At 45.4% G+C, this 7,645-nt stretch overlaps 1 long non-coding RNA gene across 1 annotated transcript; it reads right to left on the bottom strand.

Annotated features, from left to right (window-relative positions):
• Positions 1-1,594: 1,594 nt before the first annotated feature.
• Positions 1,595-2,163, bottom strand: LOC138643597 (uncharacterized). Its single transcript, XR_011314203.1, has 3 exons — positions 2,083-2,163; positions 1,815-1,999; positions 1,595-1,727 (listed from the first exon to the last, which is right to left on the bottom strand). It is a non-coding gene; the product is annotated as an uncharacterized lncRNA (long non-coding RNA).
• Between the last annotated feature and the right edge of the window lie 5,482 nt (positions 2,164-7,645).

The raw sequence follows: 7,645 nt of genomic DNA, 5'->3' as shown, positions 1-7,645 counted from the left end.
GTTGTCAAGGCCTGTATGGTGCTGCATAACTATGTACTTTCCAAGGATCCCGTTTCCGTGGATGATGAAGACTCAGAAAGAACCTTGTGGGATTACCAAAGCAGCTCTGTTCGCTCCGCAGGTTCTGTTTCCAGAATGAGGGACCACTTTGCAGAGTATTTTGTGTCACCTGTAGGCCGGGTTCCTTGGCAAGACAACATAGTGTGAGATCTTTATTTCATGTCTCGGTGATTTATGTTTTTGTACCAAGTGTTTTTATTGACACCAAGTTTTATTAATTAGTTTCCAAAAGTTTGGTATTTTTGGTAATAAACCAAATATGTTATACCTTTTAACGTGTGGCGTGTAATTTTTTTTACCTTTTGTTTGTTACCATACCAGCTTACCTAAATGAAGGCACTGAAACAAATAGTAGAGTTTAAACCAAAATAAATTTTATTTAAATTTTTTTGAAATTTTTTTTTCAAAACCTTGTTATACTTTTTTTTTAATAAAACTTTTTGTGTTAAAACTTTTTTTGTATATATTTTTTAATTTTTAGAAAAAGATTTTTAACATAAAGATAATTTTTTTTAACATACAAAAAACTTTCAGAGGTCAGTAAAGTGTGGGGTGGAGATACTAGCGGAGGGGCTGGAAGGTTGGACCACATCGATAGGTGGGAAAAGCCTACTGGGTTGGGGTGTAGTGGAAGGGGGGGGAACAGGAGGCTGAGCAGGGGTGGTGGTGTTGGGGTAGGTGGAATACTAAATGGGGAAGGAAAGCTGGACAAGGAAGAAAACATTGGGGAAGACATTGGGATTTGGGGCCGGGATGGGAATTGGGCCTGGGTTGGGTATTGGGACTGTGTTTGGTATTGGGCCTGGGCTGGGAATTGGGCCTAGGTTTGGTATTGGGCCTGGGCTGGAAATGGGGCCTGGGCTGGGAAAGCTGTAGTGGCTGTGTGGGGAGGTGTGGGTGTTGGAGGGGCTTCGGACATGACCTGCACTAGAGCAGCATGGCAGCCTTGCATGACCCGCATCTGCTGGTCAAGACAAAGCTTTTCCATGCTCCTGAGCATGGATTGAAATAAAGGTTGTTTGGAGATTGACTTGCATCTGAATGCAGCCTATCCAAGCGACTGCTGTGTTCACTCATGCGTATTTGCATCATGTTGAACCCAGCAGTCACTTGCTCTCCCAAAATTTTGAAAGAGCTTTGAAAGGCTGCATTCAGATGCAAGAACTCAGAAGCATAGCTCCTTTCCGGACCCCTCTGTCGCTGCCGCCACAAACCTAGTGGTGGTCTAGAGGTGGCAGGATAAGAGGGGTGGGGTAAAGGGAACGCTAACTGTTGACTAGCAGCTTCAAGTATCGAGGGCTGCGATGATGCTCTAGTGCTGGCGGCGGTGGAAGTGGATGGGGCAGAGGTACCGGAAGGGTCAGACAAGGGGTCAGAGGGGTGGGGTCTACCAACGTGGCCCTCGTTGCTGGACTCCTGAGAGATCGCTCCAGAGGAGTCCAAGGTAGATGCAGGTGCCCGATGGCTACAGACGGTGCTGTGAAATAGAAGAAAAAACAATTAATATATTGATATAAAAAAACCCTGACTGAGGAAGGACAGGGCACGGCTGTATTTGTACCAAGTTCTTCTCCGTCCTGCTGAGCCATTCGGGGCCTGCATCTCCTCGTTAAACTCCCTCTTGAAGCGATCCCTGAGTGACTGCCACCGCTTCCTAACCCTTTCACCTGTGAAGACAAGAATGAAATTTAAAAAAGGGTTAATTACAATACATTCCATTCAGCTCAAAACATCACTGAAAAGTGAATACTTACATTCTTGAGTCTGCTGCCTTGGCTGAAGGTCCTCCCACCTCGGAAAAAGATTTTGGCAGACTTCCTCCCAGAGCCGACGGGTCACATGTGTATCAGCATGCCTGCGGTCAGCCATGTTCCTCGATGAGGCGGTCCACATCAATGCTGCCGTCCTCACCATCTGAGTCGGGAGCACGCTATGAAGACTGTGAAAAGAAAAAAATAAATAAAAAATTAGTACCCTGAAACACAAAACTACCAAGAGAAAAAAAAATAAATTACAACTCACTGATGGCTGACCGCTGCGGCGATGATGACGCCGACTCTGGGAGCGGCTGGGAGGACCTTCATGGCGTTGGCCAGAATGTGCAGCAGACTAAAACAAAAGAAAAAGAATTATCTTTGATGCAGGCATATGTTGTATGTGTACAGTGATGTATGAAGATCTGTTTTGTGTTGGGTGCACTGTGATGTGTGAAGAAACTGTTTTGCCACAACTTACACTCTGTGCGCCCGCTCCTGGCATTTCTCCACCCATCTCGTCCCCTTCTGAGAGGCCCTCGGCTGCTTAAGCTTCCTGTGAAAACATAATTAATGCATATAGTGATTAACAGAAATTTTAACTATAACACCAAAAAAAAATTTAATTTTTTTTTAACTGACCGCTACACGCTGTCGCTCTGGAAGAGGGCTCTCAGAAAAGGACATTCTTGCTGTCGTCCCTGGTGGCTCTGTAAGTAAAAAGACACTTGTAATCTGCTATACACATTGAATTGGCAGATTTGTGGCCTTCAAAACTTACATCTGGAAATTGGCTTGCTGTGTGTGCACGGTCGTGGTGGTCCCTGGTGGCTTGCAAAGATGGCTGTGGTCCCTGGTGGCTCTGTAAGTATAAAGAATTTATAGTTAGACCCACCCCCCAAACTCATCTAAAAGATATAATAACCACCCTGCTCAAATTATGTGAGCAATGTTCATGCAGGCCAACATCAACAGTTTTGAGAAACAAACCCAAAAACAAATAGACCCAAGGCACACCAGTCTGAGCTGGATTACCTACTTCAATAGTATGTGCAAGCTGTAAAACCTTTTCCACCCACCCAAAAAAAAAAATGTAAAATTGAAAGGCCTAAACACCATGTGAAAATGTATTGACCACATACAGTGGGGCAAAAAAGTATTTAGTCAGTCAGCAATAGTGCAAGTTCCACCACTTAAAAAGATGAGAGGCGTCTGTAATTTACATCATAGGTAGACCTCAACTATGGGAGACAAACTGAGAAAAAAAAATCCAGAAAATCACATTGTCTGTTTTTTTAACATTTTATTTGCATATTATGGTGGAAAATAAGTATTTGGTCAGAAACAAAATTTCATCTCAATACTTTGTAATATATCCTTTGTTGGCAATGACAGAGGTCAAACGTTTTCTGTAAGTCTTCACAAGGTTGCCACACACTGTTGTTGGTATGTTGGCCCATTCCTCCATGCAGATCTCCTCTAGAGCAGTGATGTTTTTGGCTTTTCGCTTGGCAACACAGACTTTCAACTCCCTCCAAAGGTTTTCTATAGGGTTGAGATCTGGAGACTGGCTAGGCCACTCCAGGACCTTGAAATGCTTCTTACAAAGCCACTCCTTCGTTGCTCTGGCGGTGTGCTTTGGATCATTGTCATATTGAAAGACCCAGCCACGTTTCATCTTCAATGCCCTTGCTGATGGAAGGAGGTTTGCACTCAAAATCTCACGATACATGGCCCCATTCATTCTTTCATGTACCCGGATCAGTCATCCTGGCCCCTTTGTAGAGAAACAGCCCCAAAGCATGATGTTTCCACCACCATGCTTTACAGTAGGTATGGTGTTTGATGGATGCAACTCAGTATTCTTTTTCCTCCAAACACGACAAGTTGTGTTTCTACCAAACAGTTCCAGTTTGGTTTCATCAGACCATAGGACATTCTCCCAAAACTCCTCTGGATCATCCAAATGCTCTCTAGCAAACTTTAGACGGGCCCGGACATGTACTGGCTTAAGCAGTGGGACACATCTGGCACTGCAGGATCTGAGTCCATGGTGGCGTAGTGTGTTACTTATGGTAGGCCTTGTTACATTGGTCCCAGCTCTCTGCAGTTCATTCACTAGGTCCCCCTGCGTGGTTCTGGGATTTTTGCTCACCGTTCTTGTGATCATTATGACTCCACGGGGTGGGATTTTGCGTGGAGCCCCAGATCGAGGGAGATTATCAGTGGTCATGTATGTCTTCCATTTTCTAATTATTGCTCCCACTGTTGATTTCTTCACTCCAAGCTGGTTGGCTATTGCAGATTCAGTCTTCCCAGCCTGGTGCAGGGCTACAATTTTGTTTCTGGTGTCCTTTGACAGCTCTTTGGTCTTCACCATAGTGGAGTTTGGAGTCAGACTGTTTGAGGGTGTGCACAGGTGTCTTTTTATACTGATAACAAGTTTAAACAGGTGCCATTACTACAGGTAATGAGTGGAGGAAAGAGGAGACTCTTAAAGAAGAAGTTACAGGTCTGTGAGAGCCAGAAATCTTGATTGTTTGTTTCTGACCAAATACTTATTTTCCACCATAATATGCAAATAAAATGTTAAAAAAACAGACAATGTGATTTTCTGGATTTTTTTTTCTCAGTTTGTCTCCCATAGTTGAGGTCTACCTATGATGTAAATTACAGACGCCTCTCATCTTTTTAAGTGGTGGAACTTGCACTATTGCTGACTGACTAAATACTTTTTTGCCCCACTGTATGTGATTTTAAAATATCCCTTTAAAAATTACTAAAACAAAATAAAAAAAATAAACCTTTTAAAAATTTTCAATTACCTTTTTTCTTAAAAAATAAACCCTCAGCCAACTCAGTATTGCATTGCATGTGTGTCCATTTGTACATACACCAGTTTAAAATTTACCTTTGTGAAATGATACTACGGACATTTTAAAAAACATTTTTATTCTTTTTTAATTTTCTTTTTTTTACCATCACAATTAGGAGCTAAAATGCTCTTTATTTTAAATACAAGTACATCAACTGGGAATGGTTTCAACAGTAAAACAAAAAAAAAATAATTGAAAGAAAAAAACCAAACACACACGCAAGACACACGCTCACACACTGAAACCACATGCTGCACAGACCACAATACTTGGTAAATACATCACATTAAAAAAAAATGCCCGGGCACTCACCCAGTTGCATGGACGCATGCACCCGCAATCACCCAGACGCACGCACACATGCATGAAAGCACACAGGTGCATGCACAACGAATGCACACGCACAAAAGCACCAGGCGCAGGCATAACACAGGCGCAAACACACACAGATGCACAAGTCTAAAGTTAGGCAGAGACTCAAAATGGCATATTCACATTATCGTGACACCTCCCCCTTTTGGACTGCGCTACTGAGGCAGAGCCTCTCAGTACTCCTCCATGCGCACCTCAGCAGGTTCACTGTTATGATCCGGTGACCTTGGAGCTGCATGAGAACTTTCACTGGAGAAAGTGGCCACTATACTGACCGCGACCCTGAACTTAACACCGCAACTAGAAGTAGCCGTGGAGTGTACCTAACACACCTAGACACCTCGTCACAGCCGGAGGACTAAATACCCCTAAAGATGGAAATCGGAATACTATCTTGCCTCAGAGAAAATTCCCAAAGGATAGACAGCCCCCCACAAAAATTGGCGGTGAGTCGGAGAGGAAAAAACATACACAGGCAGAAAAAACAGGATTTAGCACAGGAGGCCACTCTAGCTAGATAGCACAGAATAGGACAGAGTTCTGTGCGGTCAGTATTAAAACCCTTCAAAAAATCCACAGCAGAATATACAAAAAACTTCCTACATCTAACTAAAGATGTAGGAGCGTATATCTGCAACTCCAGTGAAACCAGCCAGACTGAGAAAACACAGACACAGTCTAATCTGGACAAAAGAAAAACAAACGAACAGTACTGAAAATAAGCACACTGCATGTGTGCCACAGGAAAAGAAACAGACACTTATCTTTGCTGAACTGGCAGATAAGCAGGAGAGGCCAGGCAGAGATCCAACACTTCCAAAGAAACATTGACAACTGGCTAGGGCTAAAGGATCCTGCACACCTAAATATCCCAGTCAGAATTGTAATTATCCGATACACCTGGCCAGGACTGCGAGTCAGAGACAACTGCATTCCCACCAACAACCACTGGAGGGAACCCAAGAGCAGAATTCACAACAGTTCACCCCAGTGGGATAACCCATCTGCATTGCCATGCTCTGGCTTCATGGAGCCCCCGTCTACCCTGTGCCCCAGGTAGTGGACCTCTCTCATGCTCATCTGGCACTTTCCTGGCTTGATAGTCAGACCAGCTCGGTAAATTCGCCTGAGCACCTCCTCAAGATGCTGTAGGTGTTCGTCCCAAGAGGAACTGAAGATGGCAATGTCATCCAAGTACGCCACCGCATACTCCTCCAGCCCCTGAAGCAGGTGATTGACCATCCGCTGGAAAGTGGCAGGGGCATTCTTCATGCCGAAGGGCGTGACCGTGGACTCGTATAGTCCAAAGGGTGTGATAAAGGTGGACTTCTCCAGCACCTCGGGGTTCAGGGGAATCTGCCAGTATCCTCGACTCAGATCCATTATGGTTAGATATCTTGAGCCAGTTAACCACTCAAGCAGCTCCTCGATGCACGGCATTGGGTGCCCGTCAGAGGCTGTGATGGCATTGAGCCCCATGTAGTCCACTCAGAACCGGGTGGTCCGATCCTTCTTTGGCATGAGAACTACAGGTGAGGCCCAAGGGCTCTTTGACCATTGAATCACCCCCAGCTGTAACATCTCATCAATCTCCTGAAGCATAGCCTGCTGCACCTTGTCGGATATCCAATAGGGTGTTTACCATAGTGGGGCATGATTCCCAGTGTCCACCTCATGGGCCGCAAACACAGTCCTTCCAGGTCAGTTGGAGAACACGGCCAGGAAGGGTTCCAGCGTGGTCCGCAACTGTGACCGCTGGGGTTCGGTTAGCAAGGCGCTTACCTCCATGTCCTCGATGGACCCACCAGCCTTGTCTTGCACCAGCATGTCCAGGAGTGGGCCTTCCTCCCCATCATCGGGCAGGCTGCAGACCGGTAGGACGTAAGGTTCACGTTCGCGATGAGCCTTCATCATGTTGGCATGAGAGGCCTTTCGCCTACCCCGAGCGTGGTCAAGTGTGACAACATAGGTGATCTGGTTGTGCTGTTGGCCTTCCCAGGCTGCCTGAAGCTTATCCTTTGGTATGGGGATCAGCACTCACATCTTTTGACCCACGTGGTAGGTCCGCTCTCAGGCGTTCTGGTCGTACCAGTGTTTTTGATCAGTCTGAGTCTGAGCCTTGTCATGCACCAACTGTGTCAAGGTCTGCATTTTGTCATGGAAGCGCATGACATACTCCACTATGGACACTTCAAAAAAGTTTGGCTCCTCTTCCCAGGATTCCCTTATCTACCCAAGGGGTCCCCGGACTCGCCTGCCGTACAGGAGCTCGAAGTGGGGAGAACCTCTCGGTAAGCAGATAGCAGGTACTGCTCCTAGTCGTGTCCTTGGGTCTCAACCAGCATGCGTAGCATCTGTTTGAGGGTACCTTTGAAGTGCTTACACAACCCATTGGTCTGTGTGTGATACGCACTCGATACCAGACGCTTCATCTGCATTCTCTTACAGAGAGCCTCCATTACCATTACGGCCTATGTACGCTGAGCAGATCGACCTGTGTGCATTGTTTTCTTTTGTCTGCCTGTATAAATACGTATTCAAATGACCAATGATCAAGAAAGGTTTACTTATTGGTGGTTATAT

The sequence above is a fragment of the Ranitomeya imitator genome, chromosome 6 (genome assembly GCF_032444005.1).
Source record: "Ranitomeya imitator isolate aRanImi1 chromosome 6, aRanImi1.pri, whole genome shotgun sequence".
Lineage (NCBI taxonomy): Eukaryota > Metazoa > Chordata > Amphibia > Anura > Dendrobatidae > Ranitomeya > Ranitomeya imitator.
Note: the sequence above shows the minus strand (reverse complement) of the source record. Positions and strands in the feature narration are given on the sequence as shown.